This window comes from Monodon monoceros, unplaced genomic scaffold, assembly GCF_005190385.1.
Source record: "Monodon monoceros isolate NGI ecotype Baffin Bay Population unplaced genomic scaffold, NGI_Narwhal_1 Super_Scaffold_2, whole genome shotgun sequence".
NCBI lineage: Eukaryota > Metazoa > Chordata > Mammalia > Artiodactyla > Monodontidae > Monodon > Monodon monoceros.
In genome coordinates, this window is record NW_021703776.1 from 22,868,300 (window position 1) to 22,882,559 (window position 14,260).

The 14,260-nt window shown below is 37.9% G+C and overlaps 1 protein-coding gene across 1 annotated transcript in view; it reads right to left on the reverse strand.

The window, feature by feature from the left end:
- LOC114901861 (guanine nucleotide-binding protein G(t) subunit alpha-3-like) overlaps positions 1 to 14,260 on the reverse strand; it is a 48,938-nt gene that overhangs the window by 28,645 nt on the left and 6,033 nt on the right.

Sequence of the window (14,260 nt, forward strand, 5' to 3'; positions counted from 1 at the left end):
TTAATTGTTTTGGTTTTGTTATTCTAGGTGTTTTCCTTCTCTTGTGTTTCTTGCTTAGAGAATTCCCTTTAGCATTTGTTGTAAAGCTGGTTTGGTGGTGCTGAATTCTCTTATCTTTTGCTTGTCTGTAAAGGTTTTAATTTCTCCATCAAATCTGAATGAGATCCTTGCTGGGTAGAGTAGTCTTGGTTGCAGGTTTTTCTCTTTCATCACTTTAAATATGTCCTGCCAGTCCCTTCTGGCTTGCAGAGTTTCTGCTGAAAGATCAGCTGTTAACCTTATGGGGATTCCCTTGTGTGTTATTTGTTGTTTTTCCCTTGCTGCTTTTAATATGTTTCTTTGTATTTAATTTTTGACAGTTTGATTAATATGTGTCTTGGCATATTTCTCCTTGGATTTATCCTGTATGGGACTCTCTGTGCTTCCTGGACTTGATTAACTATTTCCTTTCCCATATTAGGGACGTTTTCAACTATAATCTCTTCAAGTATTTTCTCAGTCCCTTTCTTTTTCTCTTCTTCTTCTGGAACCCCTATAATTCGAATATTGGTGTGTTTAGTGTTGTCCCAGAGGTCTCTGAGACTGTCCTCTGTTCTTTTCATTCTTTTTTCTTTATTCTGCTCTGCAGTAGTTATTTCCACTATTTTATCTTCCAGGTCATTTATCCGTTCTTCTGCCTCAGTTATTCTGCTATTGATCCCATCTAGAGTATTTTTAGTTTCATTTTTTGTGTTGTTCATCGTTGCTTGTTTCATCTTTATTTCTTCTAGATCCTTGTTAATGTTTCTTGCATTTTCTTTATTCTGTTTCCAAGATTTTGGATCATCTTTACTATCATTATTCTGAATTCTTTTTCAGGTAGACTGCCTATTTCCTCTTCATTTGTTAGGTCTGGTGGCTTTTTACCTTGCTCCTTCATCTGCTGTGTGTTTTTCTGTCTTCTCATTTTGCTTCTCTTACTGTGTTTGGGGTCTCCTTTTTGCAGGCTGCAGGTTCGTAGTTCCCGTTGCTTTTGGTGTCTGTCCCCAGTGTCTAAAGTTGGTTCAGTGGGTTGTGTAGACTTCCTGGTGGAGGAGAGTAGTGCCTGTGTTCTGGTGGATGAGGCTGGATCTTGTCTTTCTGGTGGGCAGGTCCACATCTGGTGGTGTGTTTGGGGGTGTCTGTGGACTTATTATGATTTTAGGCAGCCTCTCTGCTAATGGGTGGGGTTGTGTTCCTGTCTTGCTAGTTGTTTGGCATAGGGTGTCCAGCACTGTAGCTTGCTGGTCGTTGAGTGAAGTTGGTTGCTGGTGTTGAGATGGAGGTCTCTGGGAGATTTTCGCCGTTTGATATTATGTGGAGCTGGGAGGTCTCTTGTGGCCCAGTGTCCTGAGGTTGGCTCTCCCACCTCAGAGGCACAGCACTGACTCCTTGCTGCAGCACCAAGAGCCTTTCATCCACACGGCTCAGAATAAAGGGGAGAAAAATTAGAAAGAAAGAAAAAGGAAAGAAGGAAGGAAGGAAGAGAGAAAGGAAGGAAGGAAGGAAGAAGATAAAATAAAATAAAGTTATTAAAATAATTATTAAGAAAAAAAAAGTGGATGGATAGAACCCTAGGACAAATGGTGGAAGCAAAGCTATACAGACAAAATCTCACACAGAAGCATACACATACACACAAAAAGAGGAAAAGGGGAAAAAATCATAAATCTTGCTCTCAAAGTACACCTCCTGAATTTAGGGTGATTCGTTGTCTATTCATGTATTCCACAGATGCAGGGTACATCAAGTTGATTGCGGAGATTTAATCCGCTGCTCCTGAGGCTGCTGGGAGAGATTTCCCTTTCTCTTCTTTGTTCTCACAGCTCCAGGGGCTCAGCTTTGGATTTGGCCCTGCCTTTGCGTGTAGGTCGCTGGAGGGCGTCTGTTCGCTCAGACAGGGTGGGGTTAAAGGAGCAGCTGCTTCGGGGACTCTGGCTCACTCAGGCCGCAGGGAGGGCGGGGTACGGAGTGCGGGGCGAGCCTGCGGCAGCAGAGGCCAGCGTGACATTGCACCAGCCTGAGGTGCGCCGTGCATTTTCCCGGGGAAGTTGTCCCTGGATCCCGGGAACCTGGCAGTGGTGGGCTGCACAGGCTCCCCGGAAGGGGGTGTGGATAGTGACCTGTGCTCGCACACAGCCTTCTTGGCGGCGGCAGCAGCAGCCATAGCATCTCCCGCCTGTCTCTGGGGTCCGCGCTTTTAGCCACGGCTCACGCCCGTCTCTGGAGCTCCTTTGAGCAGTGCTCTTAATCTCCTCTACTCGCGCACCAGGAAACAAAGAGGGAAGAAAAAGTCTCTTGCCTCTTTGGCAGGTCCAGACTTTTCCCTGGACTCCCTCCCGGCTGGCCAGCCGTGGTGCACTAACCCCCTGTAGGCTGTGTTCATGCCACACCCCAGTCCTCTCCCTGCGCTCCAACCGAAGCCTGAGCCTCAGCTCCCAGCCCCGCCCGCCCAGGCGGGTGAGCAGACAAGCCTCTCGGGCTGGTGAGTGCAGGACGGCACTGATCCTCTGTGCGGGAATCTCTCTGCTTTGCCCCCCGCACTCATGTTGCTGTGCTCTCCGCCATGGCTCTGAAGCTTCCCCCTCCGCCATCCGCAGTCTCCGCCCGCAAAGGGGCTTCCTAGTGTGTGGAAACATTTACTACTTCACAGTTCCCTCCCACTGGTGCAGGTCCCATCCCTATTCTTTTGTCTCCGTTTTTTCTTCTTTTCTTTTGCCCTACCCAGGTACGTGGGGACTTTCTTGCCTTTTGGGAGGTCTGAGGTCTTCTGCCAGCGTTCAGTAGGTGTTCTGTAGGAGTTGTTCTACGTGTAGATGTATTTCTGGTGTATCTGTGGGGAGGAAGGTGATCTCCGCGTCTTACTCTTCTGCCATCTTCCCTGATGATCCCCAGACCTACTTTAAAACAAAGAGATTAAGTCTCCTGACTTGCATATTAATGCTATAATGTTGCTTTCTTTTTTTAAAGAATTATTTATTTATTTTTGGCTGTGTTGGGTCTTCACTGCTGCACGCGGGCTTTCTCTAGTTGCGGCGAGCAGGGGCTACTCTTCGTTGCGGTGTGCGGGCTTCTCATTGCAGTGGCTTCTCTTGTTGCGGACCACGGACTCTAGGCATGTGGGCTTCAGTAGTTGTGACACGCGAGCTCAGGAGTTGTGGCTCGCGGGCTCTAGAACGCAGGCTCAGTAGTTGTGGTGCATGGGCTTAGTTGCTCCACAGCATGTGGGATCTTCCTGGACCAGGGCTCGAACCCATGTCCCCTGCACTGGCAGGTGGATTCTTAACCACTGCGCCACCAGGAAAGCCCTGTCACTTTCTTTTTAGGTATGCACTGGTAATGTCAATATCAAAATGATGTCAAGACATAAATTATTTTAAAATCACTTATTTTAAATTAATATGGAAGAACTGAAGTTTCATAGACATATGGGTTTGTAGTGTCTGCTTGTCATCTGTTGGTGGACTGTTGGCATAAATGATTTTTAGGGTAACCCTTTTTGAAGCAACTTGATTTTGTTACACTCACTATTCCTCTTTCTCATTGAGCAACAACAAACTTACCTGTCTCTTCCACATTACAACCCTTCAAATAGGCTAGACAGAGAGTAGAACAATGTAATGAGCAAACTCATGCTTTGGAATTAAATAAAAGTGAGCGTGTACTCATTGCTGACTTTGGGTATCTTGATTAAAATTAATTTCTGAGAGTATCCTCTTTCATAAAATTGGCTTATTAATATCTACCTCTTAGGGTTTGGGTAGATTAACATATAAAGTACCTGGTGCATACTCTAACTTACAGTGAGCTCTCAACATTCTCTATTATTTGAAGCATGCCCCACCTTTTTTCCAAGAGACTTTTCAAGTATAATATCTTCCACTCCTTTAACCCTTCCTGATGGAACATGAGTTTTAGATTCCTTACCCTCTGAACCACACTCCATGCAAGAGCCAATGTCCTTTTGAAACACTGTCCTACTGAAAATGGTGCCATAGATATCAGGTGATTTTATTGAGAGCACTGATACTCTGATGTAGTAAGATATGGGTGCAACATAGGACTGCCTCAATCCTTGTACTTATTTCTAAATAGAACACTTTTCTTAATAGAGACCATGATTAGTTTGCCTCTTCTTTTCTTTTTTGTTTGTTGGAGGTTTTTTGTAGCTTTATTACTTTTTTTTTTTTTTTACCTATATTGAGCTTGTAGCAGTTAATTTGTTGCTACGTTTTTCACATCACATCTTAGCAAACAGATTCTCCCACATACTACATGTGTATACTGCATGGGTATAGTTGATTTTGAGCCTCAGTTGAAGATATCTGTTAAATTCCATTTTGCTCATTTGGACCAAGCATTTCTGCTAGTTGAGATCACTTGGAATATTGACTTCCCTGTCACTATATCCTTTCAAATTCTGAATCTTAGTCAAGTGTGAAACGTTGCCTTATCTATCTTTACCCAAATCTGTGATAAGAGCATTGAAGAGGAGAAGGTCAAGGGCAGGAAACTGTCAGGCCCATTCATCATCATAAGTCCTTGTTCACTGTCTGTAGTTAATGATGCTAAATGTTCCCCATTAAATATGACAATTACTGCAGGTTTTTGTACATACTATTTATCCTGTTTAAGGAATTGCCTTCTATTCCTAGTGTGATAAAATTTTTTATCTGGAATGGATAAAAAGTTTAGTGTGTGTGTGTGTGTGTGTGTGTGTGTGCGTGCATACGTGCGCACACGTGTGTATCTCCTGTCATAATCATGATCTTTCTGCTTTGATAATGTGAATATATTAATCTTCTAATAGTATTTCAACAAGGCATTCTTGAGATAACACCCTTCCCACCTCTGGCTCCTTTTTTTTTTTTTTTTTTTAGTACCTTTTATACATTGTTGGAATCAGTTTGCTAATATTTTGGTTTGGTTTTTGGATCCCTGTTTGTCAAGGAGATTGGCCAAATTTTGTTGTCAAGGTTATCAAATAATGCATTGAGAAGAATTTCCTAAGAAAGTTTATGTGGTTTTAAAGTGATATGCTCATGAGATAGCTCATAGAATTCATTTGTAAGGAAATGTACATGAATTTACAGATACATTTGTATATTTTCTTTTGCCAAAAAAATGCACTTATTTTTCCCAAATTTTAATAATCTTATAAACCTATGGAAGTTTGAGAAAATAATACATTAGAAACCTATATTTATACCTTTTATACCCTTCACCTTACCAAGGACTTTGTCATTTGTCTTGTTTCATATATATATATATATTTTTATATATATATATAAATTTACACAACACGTGTGTGTGTTTGTATATAGATATTTATATACACATATTTATGCTTTGATTTGCTGAACCTCTTGAAAGCAATCGGGCACTTCACCCATAATACTTCAGAATGCATCCGTAAGAATAGGCCATTTTCCCAGAAAACCAGAATACTATTTTCACGATTGAGATGTATAAATCCAAAATGTTATCTAATATATACTCCATATTCAAATTTATCTGATTGTTCCAAAATATGTTTTTCACGCATTTCATATGTCTTTGGCCCAAGATCCAATCAAGGCTTACACATTTCCTTTGGATATTATGCTATAATATTTAAACTCTTAATTTAGAATATTTCCCTTGTTATATTGTTGTTTTTTGTTTTCATGACATTGGCATTTTTCTAAAGCCTAGGTCAATTTATTATAAAATGTCCAATATTCTATATTTGATGGTTAGATCTAGTGTAAATATTTTAGCATAAATATGATGTAAGCAATATTGTATTTTTTCAGTGAATCACATCAGTAGTCATATGGTGTCAGATATATTTCTATTACTATTAGTATGTCCAAGTATCTATTTCTCTGATACAGTAATGATAAGCATTATGAAACTATAAAATATGTCATCACCCAAACAAGCATATTTCATTTGTGAGAAAGAATGTTGTGGCTATGTAATCTTTTCTTTCTAATGAAATTTTATTTAAATACTTTCAATTTTATACTTGTTCTAAAAATATCTGATAATATTGTATTTAAAACATTATTTACATAAGCCTTCTTAGATTTTGAAGTATTTTAACAGATATGTGATCTTTCTTATCTTTTTAATATACTTCTGAGGCTAAAAAAGGGGGAGAAAACCCTGAAATATAGAATTCTGTGATTTTTTTTCCCACACAGGCCTGCTTTAAATAGAAACATAGATGATAGATAGATAGAAAGATGGATTGATAGAATTTATCTAAGTGTTCCTTAATTGTGGTAGCGGTTATGCACACACATTTTGTATAAATTAATTATTGCTTCAAAAAAATTAATGCTTCAAAAAAAGGCCTTGGTTAATTATACAGTGTGTAAAGGTTGGCCTTTACACACTGTATATCTGGGAAAGGGAGAACACAGGATTGAATATATCAAATTGACAGCTCTCACTTGAGTTTATCCCTCCTGCTTTCCAGACCCATATATTCATCTATTTAACAGATATCTCAACTTGATTGTTCTAGAAACATCACAAATTTGAATGTCTCAAATTATTACTCCTTTCATTTCTTGCCTAACCTAAACTTTGTCCTCTCTTTCACATACTGATGAATAAAATACTCACTATTCCCAATTCTGCTCTTAATCATTCCTCTTATTTAACAATCACAGGCAGTCAAGTCACGAAGTTCTATTGATTTTTGTCTCTTAATGTCCTTCAAATCTCACTTTCAAACTTATAATTTCTGCCTTAATTTACAATCTCATCAAGTGTTTGCAAGGAAGTGACAATTTCCTAAATGGCCTACCTACCTTAACCACCCTCATGAAATCTTTGTCTCATACTAGAGCCAGGATACTCTTTGACAAAGAATCCAAGTATTATTATTCTCATTTACATTATTAAAACCTATCAAAATCTTGATTGACTTAAAAAACAAACTCCTGTCATCCACCAGAGGGCAGACAGCAGAAACAAGAAGAACTACAGTCCTGCAGCCTGTGGAACAAAAACCACATTCACAGAAAGATAGACAAGATGAAAAGGCAGAGGGCTATATACCAGATGAAGGAACAAGATAAAACCCCAGAAAAACAACTAAATGGAGATAGGCAACGTTCCAGAAAAAGAATTCAGAATAATGATAGTGAAGATGATCCAGGACCTTGGAAAAAGAATGGAGGCAAAGATTGAGAAGATGCAAGAAATGTTTAAAAAAGATCTAGAAGAATTAAAGAACAAAAATAGATGAACAATACAATAACTGAAATGAAAAATACACTAGAAGGAATCAATAGTGGTATAACTGAAACAGAAGAACAGATAAGTGACCTGGAAGAAACAATGGAATTCACTGCTGTGGAACAGAATAAAGAAAAAAGAATGAAAAGAAATGAAAACAGCTTAAGAGACCTCTGGGACAACATTAAATGCAACAACATTCGCAATATAGGGGTCCCAGAATGAGAAGAGAGAGAGAAAGGACCTGAGAAAATATTTGAAGAGACTGTAGTCGAAAACTTCCCTAACATGGGAAAGGAAATAGCCACCCAAGTCCAGGAAGCACAGCGAGTCCCATACAGGATAAACCCAAGGAGAAACACGCCAAGACACATAGTAATCAAATTGGCAAAAATTAAAGACAAAGAAAAATTATTGAAAGCAGCAAGGGAAAAACAACAAATAACACACAAGGGAACTCCCATAAGGTTAACAGCAGATTTCTCAGCAGTAACTCTTCAAACCAGGAGTGGCATGATATACTTAAAATGATGAAAGGGAAGAACCTACAGCCAAGATTACTCTACCCAGCAAGGATCTAATTCAGATTTGATGGAGAAATCAAAAGCTTTACAGACAAGCAAAAGCTGAGAGAGTTCAGCACTACCACCAAACCAGCTTTACAACAAAAACTAAAGGAACTTCTCTAAGTGGGAAACACAAGAGAAGAAAAGGACCTACAAAAACAAACTGAAAACAATTAAGAAAATGGTAATAGGAACATACATATCAATAATTACCTTAAATGTGAATGGATTAAATGCTCCAATGAAAAGACAGAGACTTGCTAAATGTATACAAAAACAAGATCCATATATATGCTGTCCACAAGAGACCCACTTCAGACCTAGGGACACAGACAGACTGAAAGTGAGGGGATAGAAAAAGATATTCCATGCAAATGGAATTCAAAAGAAAGCTGGAGTAGCAATACTCAGATAAAATAGACTTTAAAATAAAAAATGCTACAAGAGACAAGGAAGGACACTACATAATGATCAAGGGATCAATCCAAGAAGATGATATAACAATTATAGATATATATGCACTCAACATAGGAGCACCTCAATACATAAGGCAACTGCTAACAGCTATAAAAGAGGAAATCAACAGTAACACAATGATAGTGGGAGACTTTAACACCTCACTAACACCAATAGACAGATCATCCAAACAAGGAAACACAAGCTTTAAAAGATACAGTAGATCAGATAATTTAACTGATATTTATAGGACATTATATCAAAACCAGCAGATTACACTTTCTTCTCCAGTGCGCACAGAACATTCTCCAGGAAGATCACATCTTGTGTCACAAATCAAGCCTTAGTAAATTTAAGAAAATTGAAATCATATCAAGCATCTTTTCTGGCCACAACACTATGAGATTCGAAATGAATTCAGGGGAAAAAACGTAAAAAACACAAACACATACAGGCTAAACAATACATTACTAAATAACCAAGAGATCACTGAAAAATCAAAGAGGAAATCAAAAAATAGTTAGAGAGAAATGACAATGAAAACAGGACGATCCAAAACCTATGGGATGCAGCAAAAGCAGTTCTAAGAGGGAAGTTTATAGCTATAAAAGCCTACCTCAGGAGCAAGAAAAATTTCAAATAAACAATGTAACATTACACCTAAAGGAACTAGAGAAAGAAGAACAAACAAAACCCAAAGTTAGCAGAAGGAAAGAAATCATAAAGATCAGAGCAGAAATAAATGAAATAGAAACAAAGCAAACAATAGCAAAGATCAATAAAGCTAAAAGTTAGTTCTTTGAGAAGATAAACAAAATTGATTAAGCATTAGCCAGACTCATCAAGAAAAAGAGGGAGAGGACTCAAATCAATAAAATTAGAATGAAAAAGGAGAAGTTATAACAGACACCATAGAATACAAAGTATCCTAAGAGACTACTAAAAGCAAATCTGTGCCAATAAAATGGATAACCTGGAAGAAATGGACAAATTCTTAGAAAGATATAACCTTCTAAGACTGAACCACAAAGAAATAGAAAATATGAACAGACCAATCACAAGTAATGAAATTGAAACTGTGATTAAAAATCTTCCAACAAACAAAAGTCCAGGACCAGATGGCTTCACAGGTAAATACTATCAAACATTTAGAGAAGAGCTAACACCCATCCTTCTCAAACTCTTCCAATAAATTGCAGGGGAAGGAACACTCCCAAACTCATTCTATGAGGCCATCATTACCCTGATACCAAAACCAGACAAAGATACTACAAAAAAAGAAAATTACAGACCAGTATCACTGATGAATATAGATGCAAAAATCCTCAACAAGATACTAGCAAACAGAATGCAACAACACATTAAAATGATCATACACCATGATCAAGTGGGATTTATCCCAGGGATGCAAGGATTCTTCAGTATACACAAATCAATCAATGTGATACACCATATTAACAAATTGAAGAATAAAAACCATGTGATCATCTCAATAGATGCAGAAAAAGCTTTTGACAAAATTCAACACCAATTTATGATAAAAACTCTCTAGAAAGTGGGCATAGAGGGAACCTACCTTAACATAATAAAGGCCATATATGACAAACCCACAGCAAACATCATTCTCCATGGTGAAAACTGAAAGCATTTGCTCTAAGATGAGGAACAAGACAAGAATGACAGCTCTCACCACTATTATTCAACATAGTTTTGGAAGTCCTAGCCATGGCAATCAGAGAAGAAAAAGAAATAAAAGGAATCCAAATTGGAAAAGAAGAAGTAAAACTGTCACTGTTTGCAGATGACATGATACTATACATACAGAATCCTAAAGTGGCCACCAGAAAACTACTAGAGCTAATCAATGAATTTGGTAAAGTTGCAGGATACAAAATTAATGCACAGAAATCTCTTGCATTCCTATACACTAATGATGAAAAAATCTGAAAGAGAAATTAAGGAAACACTCCCATTTACCACTGCAACAAAAAGAATAAAATGCCTAGGAATAAACCTACCTAGGGAGACAAAAGGCCTGTATGCAGAAAACTATAAGATACTGATGAAAGAAATCAAAGAAGATACCAACAGATAGAGAGATATACCATGTTCTTGGATTGGAAGAATCAATATTGTGAAAATGACTATACTACCCAAAGCAATCTACAGATTCAGTGCAATCCCTATCAAATTACCAATGGCATTTTTTACAGAACTAGAACAAGAAAATCTTAAAATTTGTGTGAAGACACAAAAAACCCCGAATAACCAAAGCAGTCTTGCAGGGAAAAAATGGAGCTGTTGGAATCAGACTCCCTGACTACAGATTATACTATAAAGCTACAGTAATCAAGATAATATGGTACTGGCACAAAAACAGAAATACAGAGCAATGGAACAGGATAGAAATCCCAGAGATAAACCCACACACCTATGGTCAACTAACCTATGACAAAGGAGGCAAGGATATACAGTGGAGAAAGACAGTCTCTTCAATAAGTGTTGTTGGGAAAACTGGACAGCTACATGTAAAAGAATTAAATTAAAACACCCCCTAACACCATACACAGAAATAAATTCAAAATGGATTAGAGACCTAAATATAAGACCAGGAACTGTAAAACTCTTAGAGGAAAACATGGGAAGAACACTCTTTGATAGCAAGGTATTTTTTGATCCACCTCCTAGAGTAATGCAAATAAAAATTAAAATAAACAAATGGGAGCTAATGAAACTTAAAAGCTTTTGCACAGCAAAGGAAACCATAAACAAGATGAAAAGGCAACCTTCAGAATGGGGGAAAATATTTGCAAATCAATCATCGGACAAAGGATTAATCTCCAAAATATATAAACAGCTCATGCAGTTCAATATTAAAAAAACAAACAACCCAATCCAATAATGGGCAGAGGACCTAAATAGATATTTCTCCAAAGAAGACATACAAATGGCCAAGAAGCACATGAAAAGCTGCTCAACATCACTAATTATTAGAGAAATGCAAATCAAAACTACAATGAGGTATCACCTCACACCAGTTAGAATGGGCATCATCAGAAAATCTACAAACAACAAATGCTGAAGAGGGTGTGGAGAAAAGGGAACCCTCTTGCCCTGTTCGTGGGAATGTAAACTGATATAGCCACTATGGAGAACAGTATGGAGGTTCGTTAAAAAACTAAAAATAGAATTACCATATGATCCAGCAATCCCACTACTGGGCATATACCCAGAGAAAACCATAATTCAAAAACACACATGCACCTCAATGTTCATTGCAGCACTATTTACAGTAGCAGGTCATGGAAGCAACCTAAATGCCCATCGACAGATGAATGGATAAAGAAGATGTGGTATATATATACAATGGAATATTACTCAGCCATAAAACGTAACTAACTTGAGTCATTTGTGGAGACGTGGATGCACCTAGAGACTGTCATACAGAGTGGAGTAAGTCAAAAAGCAACAAACAAATATCGTATATTAATGCATATATGTGGAACCTAGAAAATGGTACATATGAACTGGTTTGCGGAGCAGAAATTGAGACACAGATGTAGAAAACAAACGTATGGACACCAAGGGAGGAAAGAGGCGGGGGTTAGAGGTGGTGGTGTGATGAACTGGGAGTTTGGTATTGACGTGTATACACTGATGTGTATAAAATGGATGACTAATAAGAAAAAATAAATTAATTAAAAATAAATATTAAAAAAAAGAAAAGAGGGCTTCCGTGGTGGCGCAGTGGTTGAGAGTACGCCTGCCGATGCAGGGGACATGGGTTCGTGCCCCGGTCTGGGAAGATCCCACATGCCGCAGAGTGGCTGGGCCCGTGAGCCATGGCTGCTGAGCCTGTGTGTCCGGAGCCTGTGCTCTGCAATGGGAGAGGCCACAACAGTGAGAGACCCGCGTACCGCAAAAAAAAAAAAAAAAAAAAAAAAGGAAATTGAATACAAGAAGAAAGAAAAGAAGTGTAGATTTCCAGTTTCAATGATCTAGTATTATCCTTAGCTCTGGTTATATGTGAACATATATATGAATTAAAAAAAAAAGACAACTCAAAAAAACCCAAACTCCTTATGAGATGGCTCTTTTTCAGCTCTATTTTCAAATACCAAATGTATGTCTATGGTTTAGTCACCATGACCAGCATACAGAGATATTTTGGGTTCTGACTCTGTCATTCTTCCACGCATTATGCATGCATGCTTTCCTGTGCTAAGCTGTTGGAATTCAAGAAGAGCAAAAGCATACATGCTCTCTGTTTTCATAGAACTTAGAATGCAGAGAGTAATTTAAAACTGACAAAGATAAAAAGAAAAGGGTGGAAAGAGTGTGGAGAAAAGGGAACCCTCTTGCACTGTTGGTGTGAATGTAAATGGATACAGCCACTATGGAGAACAGTATGGAGGTTCCTTTAAAAACTAAAAATAGGACTACTATATGACCCAGCATTCCCACTACTGGGCATATACCCTGAGAAAACCATAGTTCAAAAAGAGTCATATACCAAAATGTTCATTGCAGCTCTATTTACAATAGCCCGGAGATGGAAACAACCTAAGTGTCCATCATCGGATGAATGGATAAAGAAGATGTGGCACATATATACAATGGGATATTACTCAGCCATAAAAAGAAACAAAATTGAGTTATTTGCAGTGAAGTGAATGGACCTAGGGACTGTCATACAGAGTGAAGTAAGTCAGAAAGAGAAAAACAAATACTGTATGCTAACGCATATGTATATGGAATCTAAAAAAAAAAATTGGTTCTTAAGAACCTATGGGAAGGACAAGAATAAAGACACAGACATAGAGAACGGGCTTAAGGACACGGGGAGGGGGAAGGGTAAGCTGGGACGAAGTGAGAGAGTGGCATGGACATATATACACTACCAAATATAAAATAGGTAGCTAATGGAAAGCAGCCGCATTGCACGGGGAGATCAGCTCAGTGCTTTGTGTTCACCTAGATGGGGTGGGATAGGGAGGATGGGAGGAAGATGCAAGAGGGAGGAGAAATGGGGATAAACGTATATGTATAGCTGATTCACTTTGTTATAAAGCAGAAACTAACACACCATTGTAAAGCAATTATACTCCAATAAAGATGTTTATAAAAAGAAAGGAAAGGCTCTGTTCTCCTGTAAACTCATTTGTCATCTTATAAATTGAATTACCTTAATTAGTTCTCATTTTCTTCTCTATATAATGAAAATACTATTTCATAGGGGTTCCTCGTAGATTGAAAACAATAACAGAAGTAGTGGAGAAAAGAGAAATGTGAGACCCATTCTATCAGAGAAGAGCTAAAACTAAACTTTGTAACAGGCTTTGGACAATGGATAGAGAATGATTACAAAGAAAGGAGCTAAAGAAGATTGAAATATCATGTTGATCTAATGGGAAAGAATATAATGAGGGATCTCATTAAAAAAATTAAGTTTGAAGATGATTGGAAACAAGATAAACTTGGAAAATAATTTTGAGGTCTCCCAAAGTACAATCAGGTTATTGATAAATAACAGAAATTTGCAAATATGGATCAAGAAATTGGAAAAATTGTAGTCATTCTTGTAGAAGTGATAGTTAAGTCCTGATATGAGGTCCCTGAGAGAGTACAGATTGAAAAACACAAAGGCCCAAGGGCAAATTTTGGTGAGTGAAACCACTCACAAATGGAGAGAAAAGAATCAAGCTTCAGTGAAGTGGGGAGTAAAGGGATATAAAAAATGAGAAGGTATTTCAGTGTTACAGGAGTTAAAAAAGAAGAGAGATTCAGTTATTGAGGTCTCAGTTTTGTGAATTTGCAGGTTATCAGAAATCTGTGAGAGATCATTTTTTAGTAGAGAAAAGTATGTACAAGTTACTTTGCAGTTAACTGAAGGGAATGTAGAGGGTATAGAAATAGAAGCAGTGACCATAGACTATTTCTATAAGCATTTCAATATAATAACATTTTAAAAGATAACTCTGTAAGGT